This window comes from Strongylocentrotus purpuratus, unplaced genomic scaffold (assembly GCF_000002235.5).
Source record: "Strongylocentrotus purpuratus isolate Spur 01 unplaced genomic scaffold, Spur_5.0 spur5_scaffold_11, whole genome shotgun sequence".
Taxonomy (NCBI): domain Eukaryota; kingdom Metazoa; phylum Echinodermata; class Echinoidea; order Camarodonta; family Strongylocentrotidae; genus Strongylocentrotus; species Strongylocentrotus purpuratus.
Genome location: NW_022145596.1, coordinates 25,264,444 through 25,280,852, shown reverse-complemented (window position 1 = coordinate 25,280,852; position 16,409 = coordinate 25,264,444).

The following is a 16,409-nucleotide window of genomic DNA, read 5'->3' as shown; positions in this document are numbered from 1 at the left end:
CTGTATACTTCTTGCCTGTTGCCTCTAGAAAAAGTATAAAGCAGTCTTTTCTCATTATGAACCATTGTAATTTATTACCGAACTTTATAGTATTTGCTCAAAACACCACACAAAAAGTCAGGGTACAATTTTAATTAAATTAAATTCTCATTTTAACTTATTCAATTGAAGACCGTTTCTTTACGAACCTTCTTATTTTTCATATTTCTAATTACCCCATACATATGTTTAAAAAAAAGTGGCGTAGCGTACTCACATCAAAGAAATATCAGCACATTTGAGAATTTTTTAAGATCGATTATCTCAAAATGACATACTAGGGGATAAGCACTACATTGGACTGACTCCCTCTTAATCTTTTAGAGTATGTGCTTTAAGCACCACCAAAACGAGAGTACCAATCGATCTTTGAATTTGTTTCTCTTGATCTTGAGACCCTTGATAATTGAAGACGAACATTCTGTTCGAACCTTCTTATTATAAATCTATCTAATTACGCTGAATCTCTTGAGACATATATATCATCGAATGGACACGCTTTGAGGCGCAGCGGGAGACAGCCAATTGACAGAAATACATATATTTTTCTAATCGAAAGTTTAATTAATTCGGTAGAAATGGTTCTCAAGTTGTTCCTATCAATCCCTTTACAGGAACGGATCTCAAGTATAGTGGGAATAAAAGTTTGAAAGACACCGCTGAAAGTGTGTTTTGACCGTGTCTAAATAAAATCAACAACAACAATAACAACCGAATATGCAAATTTAAAAAAAATGTAACAGACATTAACATTTCTATACATATTTTTTTAGATTTATATCAGATATCTTTGACACACAGAGGGGATTTTGTTTAGTTCCAGTCATTCCTATTGAGAGAGGTGAGGAAATAGATATTGCTAAAACACATGTTTACATGTCATTTTAATCTTCCTTTGGAAATAGCTTTATGAAAACGGAAAACTTGTCGTTGGCATTCTACATAAAATTCTACTTAAAAATGTAAATTCATACAAACCAGATACCTGAAGTGTTCATGCTCTCCTAAAATGGCGAATCAATCTTGTTTCTTCATTGCAGTAAATTTGCAACAAATTTTACTTTAACAAACAAAATGCAAATATGAAGAAAAACAGAAAAAACGAACATGCATGTACTTTGTAAACTTAGTTTATCCATCAATCGAAATAAATATGTGAACTTTAATTGACCACAAATATTAGCTTGGGCGAAGGCCCGGAGCAATTAAGGGACACTTAGAAGGTGAAGACAACAATCTTGGTAGGGTACCGGAAGATCAGCCAGACATGAAAATTATCCAGTGGGACCGTGCGAGACGCTTTCGCGCTCCGGATATGAAAAACCAATAGACACTTCAGAATCCATAGCCCATGGGCATGTACATAGAGAGATGATGAAGATCCAAACCCTTCAGAAAAACCAATCGGTATTGGTCGTGGTTCAGGTTTTTATTAAGTGTGCGTTTTTTTGTTTTATTTTTGTTTTTCTCCTTCTTCTCACCATTTCTACTACTTATATTCACCATCTTCTTCTTCTTGTTATTCTTCTATTAATTACACTACTACTACTACTTCTACTACTACTTCTACTGCTACTACTACTACTACCACTTCTTCTTATTATTATTCCTCCTTTTCTTCTTCTAATACTTTCTTCTTATTCTTTTTCTATTTCTAATACTACTACCACTACTAATCTTTTTCTTATTTCCTGCTTTTACTTCTATTTTCTTTTTGTTCTTCTTCGTTTTCATCCTTGCCCTCCTCTTGCTCTTCTTTTTTTTTCTTCTTCTTCTTCTCCATCAACATGGGATAAATACAAATATCTTTAGCTTTGATGATGGCAATTATGAGGCATAAAAACCAGGGACGTGTTTGTTATAGTCTTTTTCTTCCTTAACCGCAAAGTTCTTGTTGTTGACAGTGTTTACAAACATTTCTTTCTTTATGAGCTACACGCATCGATCAACAACGACTAAAAACCCTTCTGACGCGTTACGATTTACTCTGAACTTTCTTCGTATGCCTTTTAATGTTTAATCATAAACATGCACTCTTGGTTTTGATTGTATGGTCATTCGAAGGACAAACACCTCTAATCCAATCTTTACTCACCATGTTTGATACCTTAACACTTTATTTTTCTCAAAATAGCAATTTACAATTTACATTACGCCATTTTCGCAGAAGAGTTATGAGCATTTCATCGAAATTACACATTATATTATTACAAGAATAAATATTTCCTCATTCCAGCGTTTGTCTTACCACTCAAAATATATTGTATTTTATTAAAATACAAGTTGAAAACTTCTACTGTATGAAGTTTCAATAACAGTGTCTCTTTTTAGATTTAAAACAAAATTCGTCCCCAACATGTTATACGATTTTGTTTTATTTTTTTTGCAAAATTAAAAAAGAAAGAAAAATACCTTCTTCATGATGTAAATTGTTAGACTTACCAAATACTGATAACATAACCTTCTCTGTGCTAAATAATTTTTGGAAGATCAATGTCGGATCCATGCACCTTTTTTATTGGCATTTTTGCTCATGAAAACTCGTGCATAGAGACCGTTTTGAAGCGGACCCAATTTCCTGACCAGTGCTTAAAGATAATATTGGATTCTGATCGTCAATTTGACCAATTTAATGGTCAGGGAATAGCATGGATATTGCGAGGGGAACCTTAGTACGATGACACCCCCCTCCCCCCTCCCCCCGAAACGTCTCAATGTCGACCGCTCGAGGTAACATGATTTTTTTTTCCTGACACAATCGCACAGGACGATTTCGATACGATATTTTATATCTATAGAAATCATGTTCAGGTCATGACATTCGTTATTTTATTGCTTGCACACATCATCAGGTGTTGTAATAAGCTAATGAATTTGATTTCTCGAGAACAAAATGGGGATCGTTTTGGCCGGGTTCGGTTTGGACGTCGAGACTGCGATATAAGTTTTCGAAGCATGAGCTGTTCGGAGGTACGACTAAATATGTCATATCTCTCATAATACACATCGAAACATGTCAAACGGAATTGAATAAATGACCCATTGGAGCAATGCGTATCACTACATCTTTTGTTAAATAGATTTATGTTTTTTGCATGAACCCCAAAAATAACTTTGGGTTCCAATTCTGAAATAGTTATGATGTGCTCGCATTTAGTGATTACAATTTTGTTTTCAGAACAACTTAAAAATTGTATTTTATTTATTTCAAGAATCGGTCACACTTGTAACGATAGTATCAAAGTTTTCTTGTGACTTGTGACCATTCCGATTGTACAGTTATGTAATGCACGTTACATGCACGTTACATGAGAAGCATCATTTTGCAAAAATTTTCTACGTCAGCAACTAAAAGTGGCATGGTGTAATAGTCACTGCTGGTCTTGGAGGTAAAATCGACAAAGTAAAAATGGCGTTGAAATAGTAGCGCATGCAATCGTCTTCTGGCTTATCAGGCTTGAATAGCGTCAGGAAGAAGGCAATCAAATTGACGCTCCACGTGCAACGTTTCAGAACAGTGCAGTATCATTATGCGGAATGCCTGAAGCCTCTTCCATATATACCTACGTTTTTAATTCCAGACTGTGAAGTTCTGACTCGGGGATTGGTAGATGCTAACATCTTGAGCCTCGGGACTTGTGAATGATTGCTTTGGCGCCGCTCGTATTAGAAACTTGGAAGAAAAAAAAAACACACATAACTGACGCATGTTTCTCTGAGAGGCTAGGATCTAACACGAAAAACATGTTATTAAATGAGTACCGGAAAATTGGTTTGGAGGCAATGAAATTGCATTTTCCAAAACAAATTAGATGTTATTCGTTGGGGGATGCAATAATGTGTATACTAGCGTGACATTAATGGAAATTCTTTCTTTTTTGCGTGGAGAAAACGTTACTAGGAAGTGGTACATCATTATTTACTAATATCTGCTTCCATGCGGCATAAATATTATCCAATAACCCCTCCCCTCCCTCTCTTTCTGTCTGCTGGTCTCTCCCCTTCCTCTCTCACTCTCTTTATTCGTATGTGTCGTTCACTCTCTCTCTCTCTTTTATTATCTAAGTCCCTCTTGAGTTAACTTGTTGGCCTATGTATTAAGTTTATCCATAGAACAGTTTACCCTTTCTGATTTTGTCTTTGGTTACCTCTTTCTTATACCTATATCTTCCACACCCCTTGCTTCCACCCTTTCTGTATTTCGTTCTCTTCCTCTATATTACCTTTCTTTTTGTTCTCTCTCCTTCCTCTTCCTCTAGCTATACCCCTTCTCTCGCCCTGCCTCCCTTTCTCTGGCTTCTTTACCCACTACTAATGCATCCCTCTCCGCCAATTCACCTGATTTCTGCCAGCCAATCAACATGCGTGCAAACTTGCGTCTCTTGTTTAGATTACATTCGCTTCACGTTTGCCTGTGCGCGCCCTCCAGCGCATCACAACGCAACGCCGGTGGCCATTATCAGCTCGATAGTTGATCGCTCCTTGCCAACCCAAGCCGCAAATGCAATGTCGTGATGATCATCCGCTCACCGCATCCCTGGTAAGAAGAGAAGTTCATGGACCACAGAAGTAACAAACAATACAAACAAACAATCTGGTTGGATGATCTAGGTCGGTGCAGGGACTGATAATGGAATGTACTGAATTTGTGGAAGTAGTTCTAAAAAACAACAATTTGTTTTTGTATTGCTTGGTTTTCTTACTTTTTTTTTTATTCCATCTTTTTTTACATGAAGGTATCTTACGATCAATACAATGGCTCAAAGAAATGAGTAATCTATCCAACTTGAAGGAGGTGTTATTCAATTGTTTCGGAATCATGCCTTACTTAACGGTTTAATCATTAGCTAATTTGTCTATTTATGTCATTTTCCTCCTTTTCCCTGTACTTCTTTAATTTTCTCCCGGCACCATTTCGTTAACCCTTTATTTTATCGAGTTGTATTTTCCCTTGTCTCATGTCAGTTTGTGTGAATTTCTCCCAATCCACTGTTCTATATTTTATAAAATACTATGAATACTAATTGTAACTACATTTCTTTTCCAGGATCATCATCGTTACTCCATATCATAACGATCAATTTGTTTTCTTCCATTTTTCAAATCACCTGGAAAGATACAGCCATATGTCATTGTCATTGACATACAGGGTTGTGAGCCTTAGGCTAAAATATTTCGCAGAAATGAAAGTGGGTGATGAATAGAAAGCCTGCTAATAATCTATATGATGTCTTTCCAGATTTTATCGGGATATTCAAAGCACATGTTTTATGGATTAACCCGGGTCTTCATTCATCTTCCAAGGATGCTTCATGCAATACTCAGCATTTCATCTTTGAAATGCTAATTATCATTCCCCTGCCAAGACTGCATGTTAAGATACTGTTGACAAAAACCACACAATCACAAGCTGAGTTTATCGTACCAAAGGCGAAATGATGTTGATAAAAGTGATGACATGAGGCCTTGATATGTTGATTTGAAAGTTCTCATATCACATCCAAAAGGTAAAAAAAAAACTACCTGTAACAGTTTCGATGTCTAATGTTCAGACAGACTGAAGAAAGCCGCCAATTTTTCAGATCATCAGTAATTGTTGTTTTGGCAATTACTGCGTCGGTTATGTCGTACAGCTGATATACACCCCCTCCCCGGTTGATATAATATATTTTTCCGCATTCGTGTCAGCAGTATGACAGGGGGCTGGTTTAGTCTTAATAGCGTCGATGTCGACTTTTGAAGAAAAAATAAAATAAAAAGGGATTGATTATGGCCACTGCGCCCGAGGCGTCATTTGCCTGACTGAGACTGGGTCAGCGATTTTCGCCGCCACTGTCAAGCTACGTTAAAATGATACCATGCAAAAGGTAAATTGTGAAGGCAGAATAAACGGTGCAAAATTTTAATTATTAGCGCATGCAATAGTATCTTAATGAGGTTGATTAGCGCAGTTAATAACGCTTCGGCATTAGAGTCTTGATATCAACAAGTTTCGACGTTTTACACGACCGTTGAATACGCAATTCTGAGTATTATATTTTTGTGCAATATTTAACGATTATGACTTTATCTTTCCAATCCAAAGTACCCCACCGGCATACTGCCGGGGGATGCAATAAGCATGGTGACCTCTTTATATATAGCGCACATACAAGTCCGTCACGCCGTGACTCGATCTCCTGGCGCTCCAACATTATTACCGCGGTCGTAGCTGGCGGCCAAATTTATAGCGCTCTACCCAATAGGGTACCTGCATTAACACTTGGTGGTGAGTGACATATATATGTAGACAAATGTCTTGCCAAAGGACATTAGTGCCGGGCTGGTATTCAAACCCTCAACCCTGGGATTGAGAGTCACGTGTATGAACCACGCGACGGCACTCCTAAGTGGGCGGCTTGGAAAACTGATTCAAGCCAAATGCATAAAGCACTGTAGAGTCTGATAAGATGATTACTTGACGCTATAGAAATGTGGAAAAAGAATTGCACTAGGAGAGGTGATAATCTGAAATACAAATTATTAATAATACTCAGAGGAGATTGGAGTGAGAAGTAATAGATAGCATTATGTCATTCTACATTTAACATTGTTAACGCTTATGTAACGCCCAAAGAGGTTGATGGCATGTAAAGCTAGCAGACCTTTTTTTTCTGTGTGGGCCAAATTCACATGAAACCTTTGGTTCAACCTCTTCCAGAATAAACGATTCACAAAAACATTTTTTCGCAAGACACCCGAGATTCAAAACACCCCGGAGGTGTCCCTGTTCTATTAATATCATCTTACCCGCTTACGAAATAGAAACATTCGGTGATTAAAAACACAGAATATCCATAACTTAGATATGAAAACACTCGGGGACATTATCTTTCGAAGATGGGCTGTGTTGTGATAAGATCTCGTACCACTGCTGTGCCAACAAGTACGTGCCACTGAGAACAATTAGATTTAATAATGCAGTTATTTACATCATTACATCTAATAAGCTGGTTTTAGCTTTGCCACGAGGACCTCCTACTTATCTATTTGAAAACATGTCTAGAGTCATACTGATTTCGTTACTGTCATGTTGGCATATGTGCAATTTGTCATCTGAGTATGTGTTAACCTCAAGAGTTGAAGGCTTAGATTATAACAGCTCTTAACCGAAAGATGACAGTTCGATTAGTGAGGCAAAGTGGGCGATTAAACCTTAACGATGTAAGAATAAGTTGTGAACCGATGAGAAACTTTCATTACTTCGTGTAACAATGGGTAAATTATTTAAAAAAAATCCCCCATCGAATGTGAAAACCTTTGTTTTTGTTGTCGTCGTCGTAGTCGCCATTTTTGTTGTCAGCCGACCAATTACACCATCCCTTCCCGCCTTCCCGGTCAGGAAATGCCGGTTCGGCTGTTAAATAAAGCATTAGTTTTAGAATTAAACTTGATAAATTAGTATTTATTATAAGATGAAGAAGCGGATCCCAATCAAATAAATGGTTGAGCGCGTACACGCGACCAGGCATTTAGTTTGCCTAACACGTAATTTTATTAATAACCGGTCATTAGTATACAAATGTTGACTGCTTGGAGGAGCATGTCGTCTCGGGGCATATCACAGTTGCGAGCTCACCTCGGGCCGTAGCGCGTGAATGGGTGAAAATGATCATGAATCGAAGGCAAAGATGTAGATCATTAAATGTTTCTCTCGCGAAATGCGTACAATCTCTGCGAGTATGGTCACTTGAAGAGAAGGTTGAGTTCTGGGAAGAGGTGAAAAACAATTTGTGAGCCTTATCATTGTATTATGCAAGTGTGGAAGAACATCAGAGAAAATATGTTCCCTGAAAAGCATGGCTCTTCAAATGCCTTAATATTCTAAATATGGCATGTAAGGAATTTTTTTCCCACATGTTCGTGTAGTCCTATATAAATATTTATGTGAACAGTGCTTGTAATTTACCGAGACCGGGCCAAATTTCTTATCATTTTGATGGTTCCAGAACCTTCCGGTACACACCCATACTTCATACTTATATGCTAGATGATCAACCTTTTCTGATCGATTCCACAACGTTTTCTTTCACGATTCAATCGCATGACCGGAACTCGACTTAATACGGGCGCGCGCAAACCGGACGCCTCTTAATAGCGGACACCACATAAATGGCCGCGTATCTTCAAAAGGTAAATGCATTTTTAGAGCTGACTTACATGCGCTAGTTTATCCAGCGCAACAAGCGTACAGAAGTGCGCATTTCCGCTTTACGGGAATTTGAACGGTTCCATGTTTGACGATCCTCGCTAAAAGCCGCAGATTCACCGCTTCAAAGTTAGTGGACCACATTTCCGGGTATTGTATGGGTATTGTATGTGTATTCCACAAACTTTCCAAGACATTTAATTGAAAGGCTATCCACGATTTACTAGGGATAATCAAAACTAATAATTCAGGTTCACATTATCGTTTGGACAGACAAAAAATACACACAATAAATGTCAAAGGGAGCGGACAACTCTCCTTTAAAACGGGAGCAATTATCCCCCTGTATCTAGACAAAAAGCAATACAAAAATAAACGAGATTAACGTGTCACAAGGGAGTATTAAACTTACCTAGAGGTTAACCACATACACGATCAAATGAATTTATAAATATACAATCATACACAACCAACAATAATCAATCATCAAAAAGCGGACACAAAGGGGAACATCAAATATGTCAGCAAAGAGCTCAAAAAAAATACCTCAAACCAATTCAGCATCCACGGAGAGTTCATGCAGGAATGATGATACCGACGATGATAGCGATGATGATGATGACGACTATGTTGAAGTCGATGATGATGGCGATGATGTCGGGGATGATAGTGATGATGGCGATATTGTAGTTAATGGTGGTGTCGGCGACGATGGTAATGAAACAGCTCAGTCGATGGACGATTTCAGTGATGATGTCGATGACGATGAAGATGATGACAATGATGTGATGATGACGATGATCATAACCAAAGAGTCAGCACATCACAACAGATGACGGCGATTGAAGAGACAGATACGGAAAAACGGCAAGATGACGATAAAATAACGAGGCAATCGATGCTGGATAAAAATGAAGCTCGCGAAAAATAAGACCTGGTGCAAGAAGTCCTCTGCCAGAAGTGCAGGGACAAAATCAGTAGAGTCATGGCTGGACAAAAATTAAACCGGCACGATATAAAGCACATTAACAGTCTGTATACCAAATATATCAAATATACTCACATTGTAAATCAGAGCGAAGCCCCAATCACCAATGCAGCGTGATTGGTTGAAATACGCGCATCCAATTATTATGCAAGTATACGCGCTGTACGTAATAATGGCAAATCTACATAACAATAGAATATATGAAGAAACCAGACAAAACCGGTTAGAACATGTCTGCAAAGCGAAATTAGGTCTTCCTCGGTCGCCATGTTGAAAATGTGAAAGCAAAACGTGTTAAACATGTACAAATCAACGCATGAGTTCATAACACTTCTAAATGTTATTACACATGCAAAAGTAAAGTACAATTTAAAAAAAAAAAAATTAAAAATCGTGAAATGTGGTCACTTCATTTGATGACGACCAACTACAATAAATAGCAAGTGATCTAGACAGTCAAGAAACAAATTCTGTAGGGATCAACTTTGAGCTCAGCGCGACAAAAAGTTAGTTAAACTTTAAATAAAGAATTTGACGTTTATATTATGTAAACAAATATGTTACAGGGTCAAACTTTTAATTGTAACTTTGATACCTTACAACTTAGAACCACGTATAACTTGTTTAATAGCCAAATATGCACCTACCTTAGAACTTAGGTCTTAAAGTTCGGATCTACCGATACCAAACATTTTATATCTCTCTCTGACTTTGTCTTTGTAAAAAGTGCCAGTTTTTAGATGAGCACCCTAGTACCTAACTAACTTCGTTAGAAGTAGACCTACAAGTCGATCCTAGACCTAGATCGTTAGAGAATCTAACGGGTTCTTTCGGGGGGGGGGTATCTAGTTTCTTGATTAGAGGTATAAAGAAGCATCCACGGCTTCTAATCGACAAATCTAGTTGAATTTATGGGGTCAGTCTCAGCGACAAAGGTCGATAGCCTATAGCCCCTCGAGGAAATAGGCGACTGCAGTCGTTCGACTTACCTTTCAGACCCTGTATATTTGTATAATATAGTCTCAAAGACCTTGTCTTCAATATCCAAACAGCGTTATTCTACACTGTAAATAGTAAATCAGTGATTGTATCTATCTTTAAAACAGAAACGTATCTATCAATGGGATTCTATTCATAGCTATAGAGTACGGAGGGATAGCGTTTCCATGCAGATGACCCTTCTATTCGTGTCACGATGAAAACTTTCAAGTGCTTTTGATGCGACCCATTAAGGAAACGGGGAGAATATATAACTCTTATTGTCATGATAGTGAGGAGTGATATTTTCGGCGCACTTGAGTGGAGAAGAAGGCTATTCTAAATTTAGGAGAGGTCACTCAGCATCCTAAAAGATGCCGTATACCTTTTGAAGTGGTATCTTAGGGACGTTTAGTTTAAAGATCTTTAAAAGAGTATTGCGAGACATGAAATTGCGATGATGGCATTTGCATCGATGATATTTAAGTGAACCCTGCTTGAACCAGAAATTTAAAAATAAAAACCAAACCTATGACGATATTCTTATTAGACAAAGACTAATAATCAATCTTCAACTACTTATTTAATTAGGGTACTCCCACAATTGTTATTAGAAAGAGGATGACGAAAGTTATAAATTAAATCAGACCAATTATTAATAGGAGAGTTATGAATGTTTGAAATATGAAATCACTATAACTATGTAAATCCTAAATGGGCTTTTGATATAAAGTAGATTGTGACATAGTCACGGAAATATGTATACAAGGATAGCAATTTTTGGTTGCTCCTCAGTATTATCATCAGCCATCTGAAAAGAAAGGACTCTCTCATGAGTTATAACTTTTGGAGAAGAAAAATGACATTAAAATCATTTTGAGTGGAGAAACAAAATAATGAGAAGGTTGTCGTACACTACATCGTAGTGATATTACCAATTCACCTAGCATGAGGTTACCATACGGAAGTGATTACAACTTTCAAAAATTCACAACTTTCTGCTTTTTTGTCTGATTTTGTTCAAACTTTCACCAGTCTGCTTCTTTCATTTTTCCTGTTACCTTTTTAAAGTGGTTTGCTTCTAAGGTTGGATTCCCTTTAAGTTATAAAAGTATGTAAGTTCGATGATTGCGCCTTCTTACTCGACTTCTGACATCAATTCAAGTCTAATATTAACATTCCACTATCGTTACAAATATAACCTTTCCAGTATATCATTACAAACACAGCAATACGAGTATATTGAATAGCCAATATATACTCACCTGGATAAAAGGTTGATGACCTCCATTTAACCTCTAGCATGACATGACATGACACGTACATCATTAGCGTTAAATCATTTTAAACAATCTATGGAAGATGTGAAAGTAGTGAAATTGCCAGGAGACGACATGGAATGCAACTAGCGCGAAATAATGGGAATAAGAACGTGTTGTTTCAAGAGTTTGGATTACATGGCGTCATGAAAATAAACAATTGATGACTTTTATTCAACCTCTGATTTGACATTTCCTGGTTAAATAAACTTAATCTAACAAAGATATGGAAAGAGTAATACGAATCACTGTTAATAACACCGACATACAGTACCGCAAACCTGATAGATAGGAGAACGTGTGTATTATACCATCATATATATATATTCAGTCTTGCTGAAAAGTACAATGACTCCGATTTTCAAATTTGTTTTCACATATGCCATTTAAACTTCTGACGATTACAGAGCATCTCAAGGTAACAACACTATGTTAATGGTAAGAATATTAGATGGTCATTTTCGATTATAATGTGTTGTGTAGAAAGTTAGATGCCCTCGATTTTACTTTTGACACATCATATGTCATTGGAATGAAAGATATCCAACAAAGATATTGACCTGACAGAGAATCGCATTATTTACACAATCCTCCTTCTTACTTTCAAGACTTATCATGGTTTCGCTCCTTCATATCTTTCTGAACTCCTTCCTCGATACACTCCTGTCCGGACTTTGCGATCTGCTTCTCATTCTCTCCTCTCTCGGTCTCAGTCACACTATTTCTTACAAACAATTCGGTCAACGTTCTTTCGTTTATGCAGCTGCATTTCTTTGGAAAAATCTCCCCTTCAAATTCGCAATGCTGGTTCTGTAAATACTTTTAAAACAATGCTAAAACAAATGTCTTTAAGTCTTGTTCCTGAATAGCCCTTTTGACCTTTTTCCCTTTACATTTTTTTTGTAGATTAACGTAGGATACTATTAATTTGTGAACTATTTGTATTTTGGTTGTGAGTGATTTGTAATTATGTAGCCTATATCTATTATTTTCATTTGCGAAGTGTTAATGTGTAATTGAATTGATGTTATTTGTAATGCAATTTCTGTTTTCCTATACTTATCAACTATTTTTCTTCTAAACCGCTCAGAGGCAGTTTGCAATTTGCGGTATACAAATATCTTATTATTATTATTATTATTAATATTATTATAAACACTGTACAGGGAAGCCAATAAAAGAGAATTCGTTTATACTTTAAACGTCATTCCAAATTATGTAAATAGAAACTATCCTCCTCATTAAACCTATTGACATTATGCCTGTTGGAAGAGAGAATTCTAACGAAGATATGGACATAATGACGTTGCTAGAGAATAGCAAAGAACTCATTCAAAATGACATAAAATATATTAAGATCCTTTGAAATTCTTGTTGACCGTCGTATTAATTATGTTTGTATTTATTTATTCACGTTTTCTTTCAAAACGAAGTGTAGTCCCATTCACGGGAGCCTGCTTTACAAGAAGCATTGCTGTAAGCAAATGTAAAATTAGATGATTGTTCCATGATGTACACGATATAGATATTTAATTGTTTGAAAATGGAAGGAGGTTTACGTGACCATTACCCTATCATCTCACCTTATACTTTCGCCTACAAAGTTTTGTTCTTTTAACTTTACCCTACGATCGTACTTCAAAGCCCTCGAGGTCTAACTGAAACCTCGAGTAGTCTGAACGTCTTCCTCCTGAGGCCCACTGTGACCCGTCATTATGAAGCACATGGCACGAACTCCAGCACAAGTTGGACTTCGATTTCAGACCATTCTGATTTTATGCTTATCCCGTCGAGATGCGAAAAACTTTTGATTTTGATTTGATTTGATTTGATTTATTTACCAACAGTAATACATTTTATACATTTCATACAGTAATTACAGGAAGAGAAACTATTGGTTGGTAAAAGGGGCCAGATAATAGCACATGTGCTAGACGAGCCTAACCCCTTAAACAGCTAAAGAACGTAACAAAACAAAAAATAATGAATTTACTTTTACAACCGATACTCTAAAAAAATACAAGAATCAGTACTCAACAATGTCTTACAATATACAAACTAATAATGTAAAATATGAATTATGAATTGTGTACACTTGATATTTCAAGGTTATACGTTTAGTTCCAACACATTCACAATTATATCACTTACAAATTTAAAATCAGAGATTCTAATTTTATTCGGATTTGAATTTACAAAAGAATATATATTTCTTTCAGATTGAAATACACAAGTTTTTTCTATTACTTTTATCGTAATTGTATACGTTTTAAAAAATATCTACGATTCAAATTAATTTCAAAAATTTTGCCTTTTTTTGTCGACCACTGTCTAATGAAGCAGAGTGAAATTTGACGCCAACGTACATCGATAATCGTTCTATAGAGAATTTTTTTTCTCCCGAACAATTTCAGATATTTGGCCGCGTATATGATAAAATCGAGATATATCATATTTTTGGAAATACATGTTTCTTACTTCGTTGAGATGTGTCACATCGTATGGACAATTAAATCATAATTCCGATCATCTCTGTTAGTATCGTGGGATTATCTGTGTCTGGAAGCTGTTTTACCCCCCCCCCCCCCCCCCCCCATTGTCTCTTTTTACGAGCGGGATTTTGTATGTCTAGGAGGTAGAATTCACACAGTAGGTTTTTCAAAATGTCAATGTTAGATCTAGGGATGCTCCTGAAAGAATAAACATTTTGTATGTTACACATCTCCTAAGAAGAGTGCCCCTCCCCCTGTATTTGCCCCTATCTTAAAGTATACATTACAGGTGCTGCATGGAGCCATAGCGGACACTCCGTCATGCCCTGTCACTGTAAATGGGTTTCCTTAGGTGTCACGGTAAACAGTTCGGGTTACGAGCATATAACAAGGCCATATTAAACTGTCCGCCGTATCCGTTTTGCTCATGTTAGTAAAATGACGTATCCAGACCTACATGTACCGGCCAGGCTGTAGGGAGGGGAAGCATTCATTTGAATAAAAGTATGATCTAACGGTGTTAAAGTTTTTGTTTATATTGTCGCTATCAAAAACGAAAATACTTTTGAAAATCAACTTCAGGTATTTTTTCCCTCCAAAAGCCTTGTTCGTCATTTTTTAATCATGTGAGCTGTGCGAGAATGTAGACGTATTACGTAATGCTAACCGATTAGGATTTCTATGAGATATACGATAGGGGTATCGAATTCGATCTTGATATTATTTCTCTAAAGTCTGTATGGAAATATTACAACTAAAGTGTCTTTAAATGTTGAACAGACTGGTGGCCTTTCTTCATATTTGTAATTTCCTGACAATACACAAGTCTTGCAATGATGATAAGTATTATCAACACCTGTATTCACGAAGCAAGTAATGTCTATAACAAATATATGTTGAATCGTTATACAGGCATAACTCATTTGAATGTAACTGGCTGATACAATTTAAATTACTTCCCACTTTTACGTGACCCTCATGGAATACTCAAAATAATCGTATCTGATCTTTAGGATTAGAACTATAATGCATCATATTTTCGTCTTATTGTATTAGATGAATGATTCCTTCTCCATTTTCAGAAATGAATGCCATCCCCAAGGTCTAATTTCGATCAATATTTTATCCATTTAAAAATACCTCTCAATGAAGACACCTGTATGGTAAGCAATACACTTGCAGCTGCATTATCCAATTGTCCTTCTTATCTTCATATTAAGACTTTTGAAGAAAAAAACAATGAGCAATATCAAATTTTAAATTATTAATGAGTTTAAATGCCCATTACCAATAATCGTCTTTCGTCAAGTCTTGGTTCGTCAATATTGAGAGTCTGATGTTTGTGCAAAGTACAAGTCACATTACATTCATAAATTTATCAATGTTGGCACGTTTGTAGTATATCACGATTTGTTTTCTTTGTTATTTTCCCTCTCATTTATTTTGGCACTCAATGCAGGAAACAGCGAGTTAATTTTGATACCTCATCTTTTTCATAGGCTTTTGATCGATGCTAGAGTTGTTTGGAACATTACTACTATGTCATAAAATAATGTCACACTGAAAGTAGTATTTGACACAATCAATGTAACACATGCCAGTGGAACTAAATTCATTTTCGTCGCCCCTCCCCCCCCCCGTCCATCACCCCCTCCCCCCCCCCCCACCCATCCACCTCTGCCGAAACATGGACATGATGAAATGACTTCTTCTCTAGAAATCGGAAGCTTCCCTGCACGCATGTACGAACATGATCGTGTTCCAATATCATCATTCATGTTTGACAGACACATGGTATTTTGCTTATTTAAGGTCATGTTGAATCATGCATTCGTGGGGAGTTATGGGAGCCTGATAAATAATATTTACAGGTTCTCTTTACGTTCTGTTTAATCAAATTGCAACCGTGATCAAAAGGCACCCGTGTCTCAAAAATTCTCAGAATTTCATACATCAATATTACTCTAATACTTTTAGAGCATAAAGTAGTGCGTTGGCGGTTCTACGTGACATTGAGAAATTGAATGTAGTATTAACCCGCTAGCAAATAAAGCTTGCCTTGTATGCCTGGTATCCGTCAAAGACGCCGATAAAGTATTGAGATGAGCCAGGGGAAAGCATTTATCGTGCGTGCCTGCTATCCCTCTTAAGAAACCGCCCCGAATCTGGTGCAGGTGCGCAAATATACTTCTCAAATATACAACTCAAATCACACCAGGTGACACAATATCAGGGATGCAGTCCATGCCGACACCCTGAATGCATGAATTTCTCCCCGCCCCACACTTTAAGAGAATGTACGATGAATATTTTCTGGCATGTAGAATTCCCCTTAAGATATTTAGGCCAACCATGTTGATTTTATATTCTTGAATGAAGGCGGATTATAAATAAGCTCCATGTAT